The sequence below is a fragment of the Mesocricetus auratus genome, unplaced genomic scaffold, assembly GCF_017639785.1.
Source record: "Mesocricetus auratus isolate SY011 unplaced genomic scaffold, BCM_Maur_2.0 Super-Scaffold_100008, whole genome shotgun sequence".
Taxonomy (NCBI): Eukaryota; Metazoa; Chordata; class Mammalia; order Rodentia; family Cricetidae; genus Mesocricetus; species Mesocricetus auratus.
This window is the reverse complement of record NW_024429192.1, coordinates 37108369-37122587: the sequence shown is the minus strand read 5'-3', so window position 1 is coordinate 37122587 and position 14219 is coordinate 37108369. Positions and strand designations below refer to the sequence as shown.

General features: G+C 45.0%; 1 protein-coding gene across 2 annotated transcripts in view; it reads right to left on the bottom strand.

Moving 5' to 3' along the window:
* Nxpe3 (neurexophilin and PC-esterase domain family member 3) overlaps positions 1 to 2952 on the bottom strand; it is a 44050-nt gene extending 41098 nt beyond the window's left edge. The window contains exon 1 of one of the 2 annotated variants that reach the window (XM_040750699.1): positions 2797 to 2952. The gene's annotated coding sequence lies outside the window, so the exon portion shown is untranslated. Of the gene's footprint in view, positions 1 to 2214; positions 2306 to 2796 lie in introns of those variants that run through there. The other variant, XM_040750700.1, reaches the window with a different exon arrangement.
* Positions 2953 to 14219: the final 11267 nt, after the last annotated feature.

Genomic DNA, 14219 nt, shown 5'->3' with positions numbered 1-14219 from the left:
TGGAGTGCTTGCCTAGAATGCATGACCCAGTTCAGGAGAGAAGACACAAGATGAAAGAGGCAAGAAATCCACCATCCTACACAACTCCACACCGTGCCCAAACTAACTTAAGCATCTCATGCCGCACCTCAGTGCTGTTCTCCCATACCCAGGCACTCAGTCACCGTGAAAGGTCAATACATTCTGAGCAGGAAATAGCTATGAAAACAAAGAATAACTCTGTCACCAGGACCCCACATACGCTACTACAGAAACTCTTCTCGAAGAGCTGGCCCTGAAGGGCATAGGTTTGCCCACGATGTTCAGAGTGGAAGGCCCAGGAGGCACAGAAGTCCGGCTGCATCATGGATGGGTATAGTCTGTGGCTTTGCACAAATGCGAGCCTCGAAGACTAGTATATCAATGTGAGTCAGAGCCAAGAAGCAACTGCAGCCGCAAAGCAGTGGTCAGTGCTACAGACAGAGAGGAAAGGCATACCGAGGCTAACAGAACTACAGGGTTACAGAGCAATACAAAACACCCCTTGTGGCTGGAGACTTCCGTTGGCTTTACTAATGACAGTCATGCCAGGGAAAGGCTGGACATTGTTCTACAGCACGTACAACCCTAACTGACACTGCTGGAGAGTCTATAGAGATCTGTCTTGAAAAGATATCACACTAAAATGCTCAAAGGATCACCTCCATGAAGCTTCCCCCCCCCTTTCTTTGTATGTTCTAATTTTTCACCTGGAAATAATAGTTGCAGAAGAGAAAACTGATTTCGAAAATCAAAAACTGGAGTTTAGAAATATTGAGAAACATCCAGACATGGTGACACACCGATGAAATCCCAGCACTCAGGAAGCAGAAGCAGGCAGATCTCTGTAAGTGCAAGGCAAGCCTGGTCTGCATAGTGAGTTCCAGGACACCCAAAGATATGAAGAGAAACCCTGTCAGAAAGAAAGGAAGAAAGAAAGAAGGAAGGAAGGAAGGGAGAAAGGAAGGAAGGGAGAAAGGAAGAAAGAACTTACTCAAGAGAGTAAGATGTACAGAAAGAACTGGAGACTCATCCAAGACCAGGATGAAGCAGGACGCCTTTCCGTGGCTTCCATTTCTGTTTCATGGACCCATTTCAAAGCCACCCAAAGTGCTAACTCACCTAGGTCATCTCAATCAGAGTATCCAAGGCAGGACCCAATGCATTCATGGAACTACATGGCAAATGGAGAAGCTTAGCAAGTCACACAAAATTAAGTGCTATAAAGGGAGAAAATAGGCCATTGCACATTAACAATCATTGTGAAAACTTTTTTTGTTTTGGTTTGGGTTTTTGTTTTGTTTTTTGAGATAGGGTTTCTCTGTGCAGTTTTGGAGCCTCTGCTGGCACTCTCTCTGTAGACCAGGCTGGCCTTGAACTCACAGAGCTGCAACTGCCTCTGCCTCCCAACTGTCTCTGCCTCCCAACTGCCTCTGCCTCCAAAGTGTGCCACCACTGCCCAGTGTGAAAACTTAAAAAACAAGACCTGGGCCCATACAACAACAAATTAAACCAGAATCCTGAAGTGGGCCTGAAACTGTTCCTTAACAGTCCCTAGATAGCTATAGTATACAATCAATTAGAAGAGCCATAAATATGAGTGGCCAGAGATATTACTTACATCAGTAAGGGTTGGTGGTACTAAAATGAATTTTGAATTGTGCCTTACTGTGTTGTCGACTCTAGGGCACTAGAGAAAACTATTTCCTCTTGAGTGACCTTTCGATCCCTTTGTTTCCTTACTCAGTAACAAATTATTGCACTTTGTCAACCCAGAGTATATATAAGAATAACAGATGGGGAAACCCAGTCTCAAGGGGGTAGGGCCCAGCACTGCGGAGTTCAAGTATGGTGTGCTGTCCCCTTGAGAGGAATTTGACAATCACAAGGGTCCAGGCATTCTGCCAGCCTCAAACACACCCAGTGCTCCAAATGACAAACAATGGCCGTGAGAGGAGGAGAGCACGACCACCAGAGCAGCGTGATTCTTTATCTGTTGTCAATATGACAACATTCTTCCTTCGAAGTCAATGACGGACAGCAAGGGGGAGATTAACAATTTCATATTCATTTTGCAAAATCCTGCCTCTTAACCTCTTAGCACACTGCCCTTCTGGGCTTGATCAAACAAAAATGGACCACAAGCCAAATTCACACTGAGTCCTGTCACACACTCGTCTCTCCCTGCATCATTACCTTGATGTCTCCAAAACTGCAGCTCAGTGAGGCCAGTGTAGTCCAAAGTATAACAGGACAACCAGCCAAGAGACTGCTGGCTCCCAGAGCAGCGATGAGACTAGCTATAGGGGCTGTGAGCCGTGTGCCAAGCTCTCTGCACTGGGTGTGGGAAGAGAGGGGAGTTACAGGGTGGGAGGGGGGTAGAAGGGCTTGGCTGCGTTCTCCGGTGCGGGCCACCTCAAGTGTCTGCTCCCCTGTGCTGCGCCGCTGCAGCAAGTGGAGAAACTGAGGATGGAGATGCTCAGCCTCGCCCCGCCCCATCTCTCTGCAGCGGCTCGGACCCTCCTGTCCCAGGCTGCCACAGCCCAGGGCTGAAGCTCTGCCTGCGCCTTCGGTCGGAGCCTCTCCTCTGGGGCCCTCGCACGCAATCCGGATTCCCGGGACCACAGCTCCCCACTCCCGGCTGGGGTCGCCAGGGACGCGGGGTCCTTCGCGAGGAACACAAGGCTCTGTAGCTGAGGGGCGCGCGAAGCACGCGGCACCCGGCACTCCCGGGACAAGCTCCGCCCGACTCCGCGCACAGTCGCGGCTCGCACTCACCGGATCTCGAGGCTCACCCGCCGCTCGCCCTCCCACAGGACGTGGACGCTCCGATCGGTGGCCTCTGCGCCAGGCCGTTCTTTCCCGGCTTCTTGACCCCGCCACGGCGCCTCACCCCCGACTCCCGGCTACGATTGGTCCGACTACGACAGGGGCGGGGCAGGGATGTTGACGGACAGCCGCGCAAGCTGGGTGCTGTGCCCGGAGGCGAGCACAAGGAGTTGGCACCTTCTGTGCTATCTGCGGGCACAGAGCTCTTGTACTCTAGTGACTGTGCACCTCCCGCACTCTGACCAGAGGGCTGGTCCCCTCAGGAGACCCAAATACTGGTGACCTTAAGACGTTAGCGTTGTCCTGCAGCTTCCCTCAGCAGGATTTTTCTCTGCCTGAAAACTAACCACAACCCTGTCCCTGCAGTGATGGAGTTGCTGGTTCCTGGAGATAGCAGCAGGGCCTTGAAGCTTCTTGCTTTTAAGTTAGTCTCTTGGCAAAAGTGCCAGAATACTCCACCCAATCCTGCCTTCAATTCTTGATTATCCTAGTTTGGAGATTTTAACTGGAGAAATGTCAGAAGCAGTTTGGCGAATCTGAGGAGCTGAGAGGAGTCCCTAGAGTATAGAAGGACCTTTATGGGACAAAAGGCATCCCTGGATCTGCTGTGTTTCTCGAAAATTCATAGAGCTCAGTGGGGTCAGCCTTTTAATCTGAGAAAAATGCTGGATTGGAGGGGAAGATGTGTCCCCAGGTTGAAGAAGAATTAATATGAACTACAACTGGTGTTAATTGTTTTTATATTTATTGACCACGGTGTTATAAGAGAGTACTGAAGCAAAGCAGTTGTCTTCAGGGCATGATAGGACTACTGCACTAAGGAACTCAAGCACCCGTGGTTGCCTGCACACGAGCTAAACAAAATCAAACCATCCAATATTCTAGCATGGTGGGAGAAAGGGTTCATGTGTGCCCACCCTTAACTGAAGAGCCGTTGGGCTTCTGGGGGAAGAAGGCACTGTTTCGTTTAAGGGTATGGGCCCTGGTAGGTCATCCACTCTCCAGTGGATGGTCCCACGCCTGTGATATATGGGCAGCACAAATTGGACTAAATGGGTTTGTTTATTTTTATTTTAAGAAACCATAAAGTTATTGAAAGGAGGTGGGGGTGAACCCCGGGGGAGTTGAGGATGAAAATTATCAAAATACATTGCCTGAAGTTCTAAAGGATTAATAAAATTTTACATTAAAACGCATAGGTTCTGCCAGCACACAGCACACAGGAAGCAGAGGCAGAAGGATCCCTGAGTTCAAGGCTAGCCTGATTAGGTAGTGAGTTCCAGGACAGCCAGGGCTATACAGAGAAACCCTGGCTCAAAAAAAAGCAAAACTAAGTATAGATTCTGAGGCTAGGAACTAAGAGAGTAACAGAACGCTTATCTGGTATATACAAGGCTTTGAGCTTGATCCCCACTGTCACCATCGACTGGCTGAACAGGTTTCCATTGTCTCTGTCATGCACGGGGCAGCAATGAGTAGCAGCAAGTGGCATCCTCTATTGTTAGTCTCTGTCCTTGCCTTGGTATTAAAAGCCTACTAGTGTTACAGTCCTTGATCAGAGCCCTTAACCCTTGACAAGCAGCCTGTGTTTATAACTGTCAGCCTGGGGTCTGAGACCTTTTGGCTTGAGGAATTTCCAGCTCACTGGTTCTAGAGAGCAGGGCTAGCATGTGAGATCTTCTGCCTTGAGGAATTTCCAGCTCACTGGTTCTAGAGAGTAGGACTAGCGTGTGCTCTTCTTTGGTTCCTTACAGCCTTTTACCAGCTTTTAATTCTAGTTTCTCAACTCCCACTTCCTTTCTTCCTGCCCTGGAGGCTCTCCAGCTGTTGAGTGCTTCCTCAGCTGTCTGTCTGGTAAACTCCTGCCTGACCCTTTTCTGCAGTGTGATAGCTGTTGCTGCCCTGACACTGGGTACCTACCCCTGTTGGGACTGCCTTCCCACCACAGTTCAAGAGTATGGGGTCGGCTGGACAGAGTGGCACACACCTTTAATCTCAATACTTGAGAGGCAGAGGCAAGCGGATCTCTGTGAGTTGAATGCCAGCCTGGTCTACATAGTGAATCCCAGGACAGTCAGAACTACACAGTGAGACCCTGTCTCCAAACACAGAGAGCATGGGGTGCCAGACATGGCCTGTCACGGTCACTTACCCATAGACATAGACATCACATGCTGTGTGCAGAAATAATCAACAATCACCAGCCAAGGGGTATCTGATAGTGACTATGAAAGGCAGGCACCTTCAGGGGCAAAGTCTTATGTTAATACATCTTCAATGTACCCATTCCTTATTTTCAGCTAAAACATTTTGGTGCAGTAATGGAGAGATGACGCAATGGTTAAAGCACACCCCCCCCCCAGGTTGGGTTCCCAGCACAACTATTTGTAACTCCAGTTCCAAAAGATGCAGTACCCTCCTCTGGCCTCTATGTGCCCACATACGTGCTGCACAGACACACATGCAAACTAGACACCCATATACATAAAATAAAAATAAATCTTTTAAAACAACAGCAAAACAGTCATCCAAAAAGTATATATAAAACTTCATAGTGCAATCGGAGCATGCTCAGAGGCATTTGTCCAGCATTGTAACAAGATCTAGTGCTAAACACACCTAAAACAATGCGTCTATTGTGAGATGACTAAGACCTAACAGCCAACCTACCTAGATAGGTCCTCACTAATATAAAGAGCACTTGTAGTAAATACTTCCTGAACACCAACCTGGGTCTGCCTGAGGGCCTTGACAACAGCAGCCAAGCCATGGCAAGAGATTATGTGGACCAAGGAAATGTGGCCATGTCACATCAGCAGATGCCAACACAACAGATCCTGTCCCCGGGCAAGGTGGGGGTATATTAGCCCTGCCCTTTCCTTGTTACTTTGACCTGCTCCAGGTGTCTGCATCGCTGAATCAGTGTCTACCTGCCCCCTCCTCCAAGGGAGGACCCTGTAACATCTGATGCCCAACTTGCACCGACATGGGTATTGAGCCCGCCTGGGTGGGGGTCCTTGTGCTGTTGCCTCAGTAACTTTTGGGGAAGAATTTTCTTTTTTTACTTTCACTTTGATGCTCCCTTCTCCCTGATTTCAGTGCAGGTTGTGCCCCCGGATTGGGTGTTCAGATAACTAGGCCCCTCGATGTTTATTGTCTTTGATCCCAGAAGTAAGTACAGGGACTCCCCTCTCCTCTCTCTATCCATTTGTCCTGTCTGTCTGTCTGTCTGTCTGTTAGGGAGGCACATATTCCCTGTCACTTGCCTGCTGTTTGTTGCATTTTCCGTATGGGTAATCTACCTTGTCATTATGCAGAGGCTCATATCGGAGCTCTCAAATCCTTCTAACAAGCCGAGGGTTTCGGGCCAGAACTGCAGACCTAGAGAGGTTTTGGACGGAGGCCACGGTTGTGTTAGCGCCATGGCTTTCCCCAGAAAACAAGTGGGAGCCTGATCTCTGGTTACAGGTTTTATTTCTGACCAGGAAAAGAGAGGTAGCCTCAGGAGTGACCCCTCAATTATCCCTCACTCCTATCTTTTTTTTTTCTTTTTTTTTTTTTTTTTTTTTGGTTTTTTTTGAGACAGGGTTTCTCTGTGGCTTTGGAGGCTGTCCTGGAACTCCCTTGGTAGTCCAGGCTGGTCTCGAACTTACAGAGATCCGCCTGCCTCTGCCTCCCGAGTGCTGGGATTAAAGGTGTGCGCCACCAACGCCCAGCCCATCACTCCAATCTTGTTGGCGATAATAACCAGTTTAAAATCCTCCTCACCAGAGGAGATGATCAAGACCCACAATGAACATTACCAGTAACATTGCAATGCCAATTTAAACATCACCTCCATTCCATCTATGTTTGATATTTTCTCAAAACCAGATGATGAACAGGAGGAAAGGAAGAAAAGGGAGATAGAGAGAAAATGATAGAGAAAAGGGAAAAATAGCAGTCCCCAGGTCCACACCTGTTCCCCCCCACACCCTGAAATACCCATGAGGGGATTTACCATGCTGCCCACCCATCATAGCAAATGCCTGGTCAACCCCTCAACCCGTCTGAGCTGTGATGCCCAACCATAGCCTTTCCAGTGAACATAGGCCCTAATGTGACTGCAAGGTTATCTATTCCATTGACTGATCTCTTCCTTGTTTGCAAAACGACCAATGAGTCTGGTCCTGACTTGCCATACTTTGAACAGGTTTTGCGGCAATGGGCAATGCATTTATGAATTTATGATTGGTATCCTTTAATGAAGGTTGTTCTTAGAGCCTGCAGTCTTTTTTTTTTTCAAGACAGGCTTTCTCTGTATTGCTTTGGAGTCTGTCCTGGAACTCGATCTATAGACCAGGCTGACTTCAAACTCACAGAGGTGTGCCTGCCTGTGCCTCTGCCTCCTGAGTGCTGGGATTAAAGACATGTGTCACCAACGCCTGCTGCAGTCATTCTTAACTGGTGCTCTGCCCATACTGACCAGGCCAAATCATAAGCCCATGTTAACATACAATATAATCTTCCTGTAACTCGTGACAAGTTCACTGCCGCAGGCAGTATGTCAGCCCCATTACTCAGGACTGAACTGGACAGCAAGCTTACTTCCAACAGTCTCCAACCTGGCCTTTAAGGCCCCGAAGGCATGCACCCTTCGAGACCCATCTGTCTACTTCTGTAACCTTATCCAGCAGGCCAGAGGAGTTGTTCGCTGACTTCCTTACCTGGGTTAAGGAGGCAGTGGAGCGGAGGGTGGACCCAGGTCCTACAAAGGAAATGTTGATGAAGTAGCTACCATGGGAGGGGCTTAATGCCCCTACTTGTAATGCAAGGTGCAATTTGCAATGAAGACATTGCTAAATGGTACTAGCAACCAGAGACCTTGATTCCATCAACAGCCCAATGGCGGTTCTTACAGTTTCCCTTAGTGCCCTTCTGAATGACAGACAACAAAGGGAGAATATTCCAGCAATACCAGCTGACAGGACATGCTCATGCTGTGGCAAACCTGTCCACCTATGAAGGGATTGCACAGGAGCCAAACCAAACTAGGTGTCTGAGACGCGATAACAGTTTTCATTGGGCAAAAGACTGCTCTTGCTATCCTGAGGAGACTAAGACTCCTTTAAACTCCAGACGAGGCACTTCTCAGCACTGCCAGTAAGAGGAGGCTCATTCAATCCAAAAATCTTCTGGACCTTGCCTATTTTTCCAAGCTGGCCCATGATGACTGTCTTTTTGGATGGGCAGTCCATCAAAGGGTTCGTGGACGTCACCATTTTAACTGAGACAGAAGTGCTCCACTTCCCACATTGGAAGTTTAAACCTGGTCCCCCTGATTAGCGGAGTTGGAGGAATGAACCACCTGCCCGATTCATTAAAGGATCTTTATGGCAATCAAGGAATCATCCACCCCATTATCTCTACTGCCCCTGGAAATCTGTGGAGTAGAGACATCCTGGAAGATAAGGAAGTTGTCCTTATGACACATGACAACGCCTTTTTTGATGATATAGTGGTACATGACCAGATGGGTCTTTCAGGCAGGGATCCTGAACAAGATACACACCCCCAATTAACAATTACACCTGGCCCATATAGACCCATCCACCAGCAAACATGCCATCCCAATATTTGTTATCCCAAAGAAATCAGGAAAGTACAGATTATTACAAGACTTGCATGCAGTAAATGAACAATTGGAAAAGATGGGTTCAGCACAACCAGGCCGCCCCATCCTAGTGCCATTCCTCCTTCTCGATATATTACCATTTTAGATATCAAAAAATGTCTTTTACAAATTCCCCTAGCACCCCAAGATTGACTGCTTTGTCTTCACTGTCTGGGAACCCAATATGCATAAGGCAGCCAAAAGACATCGATGGATAATTCTCTAACAAGGAATGAGAATGTCCTTCTATATGTCAATATACATGGCAAAAAGAGAACCCAATCTTGCTCTGGTGGAGATCATCTTCCACATTAGTTTCCTATGCCTGCAAACACTGGACTTGTCTGCCATGGGATACCACCCTGCTTTTGGTAAGGTAGAGGGATTCTATATCCCTCCAACGGCAACCCCCAGCTCCCTCGTGTGTAAGAGTATGCTTTCATCTTTCCAGAGAGTGCCACCACTCCAATATGGATACCTTCCAGAGATATTTGTCCTCCCACAGAGCAAGAAACCTTGACCAAAGAAGGCGATATATATTTCCTTGGCTCTACAGCTGTGGAGGATTTGTGGCCCTTGTCCCACTATCCCTATTCTTTTGCCTGTGGCTGTTGATTCCCCTGCAAATCCAGTTTTGTTTATTTCTCATGCAAGCTTGGGTTGCCCTTCATGGACCTAATAACTACAACAAAAGAGCTAAAGGGCCTATGATGCATGAACAAAATACTTTGTTTCACTATGCTCCCTGTGCTGGCGGTGGTGACTGCACACCTTTAATCCTAGCACTTGGGAGGCAGAGGCAGACAGATCTCTTGTGAGTTTAAGACCAGCCTAGTCTACAAGAACTACTTGTAGGACGGGTTCCAAAGCTACACATGGAAACCCTGTCTCAGAAAAAAAAAAGTCACTATCCTCCCTCAGTCCCCATGTAAACAGTTTAAAAGGACTTTTTGATCTCCCCTGGATCCTTACATATGCTTTACTCAGCCAGACAGTACTGCTAATCCTTCTCTTGTTTAAGTGTCTCCTACTCATCAAACAAAAATGGCTTCCAAGGCGACCCTCCAGGTACTAATGACTCTCCGGCATCCAGAACAAAGCCATCCTAGAAAGGCAATGCATGCATGTTGAAGGGCACATGAGCCACTTAAAGATGGTGCTGAGGGGAAGTCAGGAGGCTGAGTCCTGAGATGTTTACAAAAAAGGGTGATTGGTTGCCAAGATCGAACCAAATGAGGTCACTGCATGAACGATTCATGTTTGCTAGGTAAACATAGGCACCCAGGCGCATGAGAGGCTGCCTAATCTTTTAAACCATTGACTGGCTATTTTCCCACTCTTTTGCTTTAAAAGATGCTTGCTGTGGGGCAATAAACAAGTTTCTGCTTGACTAGACTCCCCACTGCATCTGATTATCTCCGGGATCCTGGGAGGATGGGGAATGGGCGAGCAGACAAGCAGGGCACTTACCCTTCCTCGGAACCCAGCTCAGCCTTCTGTGGCTGGGCTAAGACCCTGCACATGGCTCACTGATCCATCACCCTGGCAGCTCACCCAGGATTGATGCTCTTTGAGGGCTGGTAGTCAAGGATGGGTAAGAGTGTGTTCTGCAGGCCAATCTAAGACAGGCACAGTCTATTATGCTGAACACTCCTGAGATAGGGTCAACAAGTTTGGGGCAAGGCAACCTAGCTCCCACTGAGCATGTCCTGTAAAAATAATAAAAGGGGTGTATATGTTGGATGACTAAGCCCTAACAGCCAGCTTACCTAGATTGGTCCAAGCTGATATTAAGAGCACGTGTAGTAAATACTTCCTGAACACCAATCTGGGTCTACCTGAGGGTCTTGACAACAACAGCCAAGTCATGGCAAGAGATGATGTGGACCAAAGAAAAGTGGCCATGTCACATCAGCAGATGCCAACACAACAGATCCTGTCCCCACCCCAGGGTGGGGGGTATATTACACCTGCCCCTTTCTTAATAAACTGAGTTTGTTGCTTTGACCTGCTTCTGGTATCTGCAACATCAACTCCTAGTCTACGTGTCCCCTCCCCCAAGGGAGACCCATAGGACCTTGTAACAGTCTATCATTTCTTTAAATTATGACTTTAAACTGATCATGTTTAGGAATGTACTCCTTAACAGAGGATGCTTCCAAGTGGACTCACCCTCATATGAATATGTATAGGTCCCTTGGATAAAATCCCCATGCTTCCCTTGTGGAGAAAGAGCAAGGCTTTGGAAAGGACTCTCATACTCTCTTCATACGATATCAACACTCTGGAGTTTCTGAACTAAAACTGTTCTGAACTTTACCTACACATTAACTGTGAGCACAATGAGTCAGAACTGTGGCTACTGATCACTGAAATAACCAGATGTCACACCCAAATGTATAAAGCGTTTATTTAAAATTAGACAGACTCAAACACAAATGAAGAGTACAATATGAAATAGTAAACCTTCACCAATCATACTCCAGTCATCTTAGGTTATACACTATGGTAACGCTTTAAAACAAATCAAGAAATAGTACAAAATCAAATCATTTTAAACTCTTATTACCAACATTAGTGATATTCTGAAACACAAGGCTGCAGTATAGTTAAGTAATACAGTGCTTGCCTAGAATGCCAGCACTATACACACAGAGATTACAAGATGTTCAAAGGGATTGAATAGCCACTAAAATCAATAAAAGAATTAAAATTCAGCGTGATTTCTAGTCACTCACAGATGAGAAGCACCTTATCCTATGAAGACAGCGATGAATTTCTCTCCAAGGCTATGAAGACAGCCTTGTTTACTTGATCGTTAATTTTAATATGGCACAATAGGCTTTATCACTAAAATTTTAAATTAATGTTTCTATGCCTATAGCCCCAACTACTCTGCAGGCTAAGTCAGGAGTTCAAGATCATTTGAGGCTGGGAGTTCAAGACCAGCCTAGGCAACATAGTAAGACCCACATACACACCTCAAAAAAAGAAAAATTGAATTGTTCCTTACAAACTACTTCTGTTTAACTTCAAGAACAATGGTACTATGGCTAGGCCTGGGCATGGTGGCCCATACCTTTGATCCCAGCACTCAGGAGGCAGATGCAGGCTGATCTTGGTGAGTTACAGGACAGTCAGAGCTTTATAGAGAGACATGGTCTCAAAAAGAAAAAAAAAAGAGGAAAAGAAAAAAGCAGTATGTATTTAAAGTTTAAAACATAACTACAATAAATTCCTTTTAACACAGATGTGGCAAAATAAGAATATACATTTTAAAAACAATGTAGGGCTGGAGAGATGGCTCAGCGGTTAAGAGCACTGACTATTCTTCCAGAGGTCCTGAGTTCAATTCCTGACAACCACATGGTGACTCACAACCACCTTGAATGAGATCTGGTACCCTCTGCTAGCCTGCAGGCAGAAGACTGTATATACAATAAATAAATAAAATATTTAAAAAAAACATGTAACCAAGCCAGTTTTCTTTATGAATGAGAAATAATCCAGTGACTGTATTTCTCCTTCCTACTTCATAAAAGAATATATTATTGTTATAAAATCCAATCTTAATACATGAAAAAATTACCAGGAGAGAGTATAATATTTGAAGCTTGCACATTCCTGAAAGTATTTATGGAAAGTGTAACTAGACTTGTCTTAAATAGACAACAGGAAAGTAAACTATTATGGTGCTTATATATTTAAAATAAAGGAAAACATATATTCAAGAATGGCACCCATGTAATTAATATTTAAAATAAATAAAGGAAAAACTTACACTCAAGAATGGCACTTGTGCCAGGCAATGGTGGCGCACACCTTTAATCCCAGCACTCAGGAGGCAGAGGCAGGCAGATCTCGGTGAGTTCGAGACCAGCCTGGTCTACAAGAGCTAGTTCTAGGACAGCCTCCAAAGTCACAGAGAAACCCTGTGACAAAAACAAGCAAAAAAAAAAAAAAAAAAAAAAAAAAAAAAGAATGGCACTCGTGTAATTAAAGAATGAAGTTACTTACAAATATACAACTACATGACCAAAAAAACATTTTCTAAAACATGCATATTATGGTGTCCTTTTATACTTAGATATATAAAAGTAAGGTATTTAAATATTATCAGCTGCCATGACTAGAATAAAATTCTGGTCTGTTCTTTAAGAGGCAAGATGAAACATCAAAATCAGTATTTCTTGAGAATATTGCATCTACTTTGGCATTTTATAACACTACCTGTCATCAAATAAATGCAGTCCCAGAGAGTGATTTTTGTTTTGTTTTGTTTTGTTTTGTTTTTCAAGATAGGGTTTCTCTGTAGCTTTAAAGGCTGTCTTGGAACTGGCTCAGGAGACCAGACTGGCCTCAAACTGACAGAGAGCCACCTGTCTCTGCCTCCCCAGTGCTGGGATTAAAGACGTGTGCCACCACCGTCCAGCCAGACAGTGATTCTTTCCTCAAGTTTTAACTTCACTATTGCTGTTTTCTGAAACAGAATTCCAGGTAGCCCAGGCTGGCCTGAATCTCACTATGTAGCTAAAGATGGCCTTGAACTCCTGATCCTCCTGCCTCCACATTCAAGTGCTATCTATGATCACAAACATATACCACCATTTCCTACTGCTACCATTGCTCTTTATAAACAATTTTAATGAAGTCACATTTGTTTGGAGAACATTCATTCAAAGTTCTAGAAGATGTAGCTGTTTGCTACAGCTCTGCCATTAAAGGAACTCCCATAAAAGCTTTGTTCCTCTTTAAAACGCAGAGACTTTCTCCTTCACTAAATGAAAAGGGTAACAGAGAAGGTCTAAGAAAAGTATGGAATACAGACACATGTCTCCACAGTTTGCCACTGACTGTACAACTGTACACAAGTCAGATATCATCCCTGGACTTCTGTTTCTACTCAAAACAAAGGAGTCATGTCAGTCCCTGGTGTGAGGCCAGCACCTCTTCTGGACTACTATATGATAATAATAATAATAATAATAATAGTAATAGTAGTAGTAGTAGTAAGAAGAAGAAGGAGAAGGAGAAGGAGACACCAGGTGTTGGTGGTGCACGCCTTTATTCCCAGCACTCGGGAGACAGAGGCAGGCGGATCTGTAAGTTCGAGGCCAGCCTGGTCTCCAGAGAGAGTTCCAGGACAGCCTCCAAAACAATACAGAGAAACCCTGTCTCGAAAATCCAAAATAAATAATAATAATAATAAATTTCAATAGACAATTTTAAGATCCCTTCTGACTCGCACATGGTACAAGTTTATGATTCTGCAGTAATTCCAATTGATAATCAAATACTCCCATAATCAAGAGAATTTATATGAGGCAAAATAGCACAACTGAACAAAACCCCTCCTGTCAAAAAAAGCCCAAATTTCAGCTCCCCAAACATTACCTGGTCTGTTGCCTCTTCAGCCAATCTAATAAAGAATCAGCCACATAAGTACTATTTCTTAGTTACATAAATTACTTTTAAATTATACAAATCAATAAAAATATATTAAGTCTATGCCTTAGTTTTCCTATATTCTAATTTACAGTATTTTCATCTACTTTCAAAATACTCTACAACTCAAAGTGGTCTACTTAATATTTTCATACTTCTAAAATTGAGTATAAACTAAAGAAAAAGCAGAATATTAATAATTATCATTCTGCCACGGTTTTCATGAAAATATGTTGAATGCCATTTTTCAAACTAGAAAAACAAGCAAAAGATA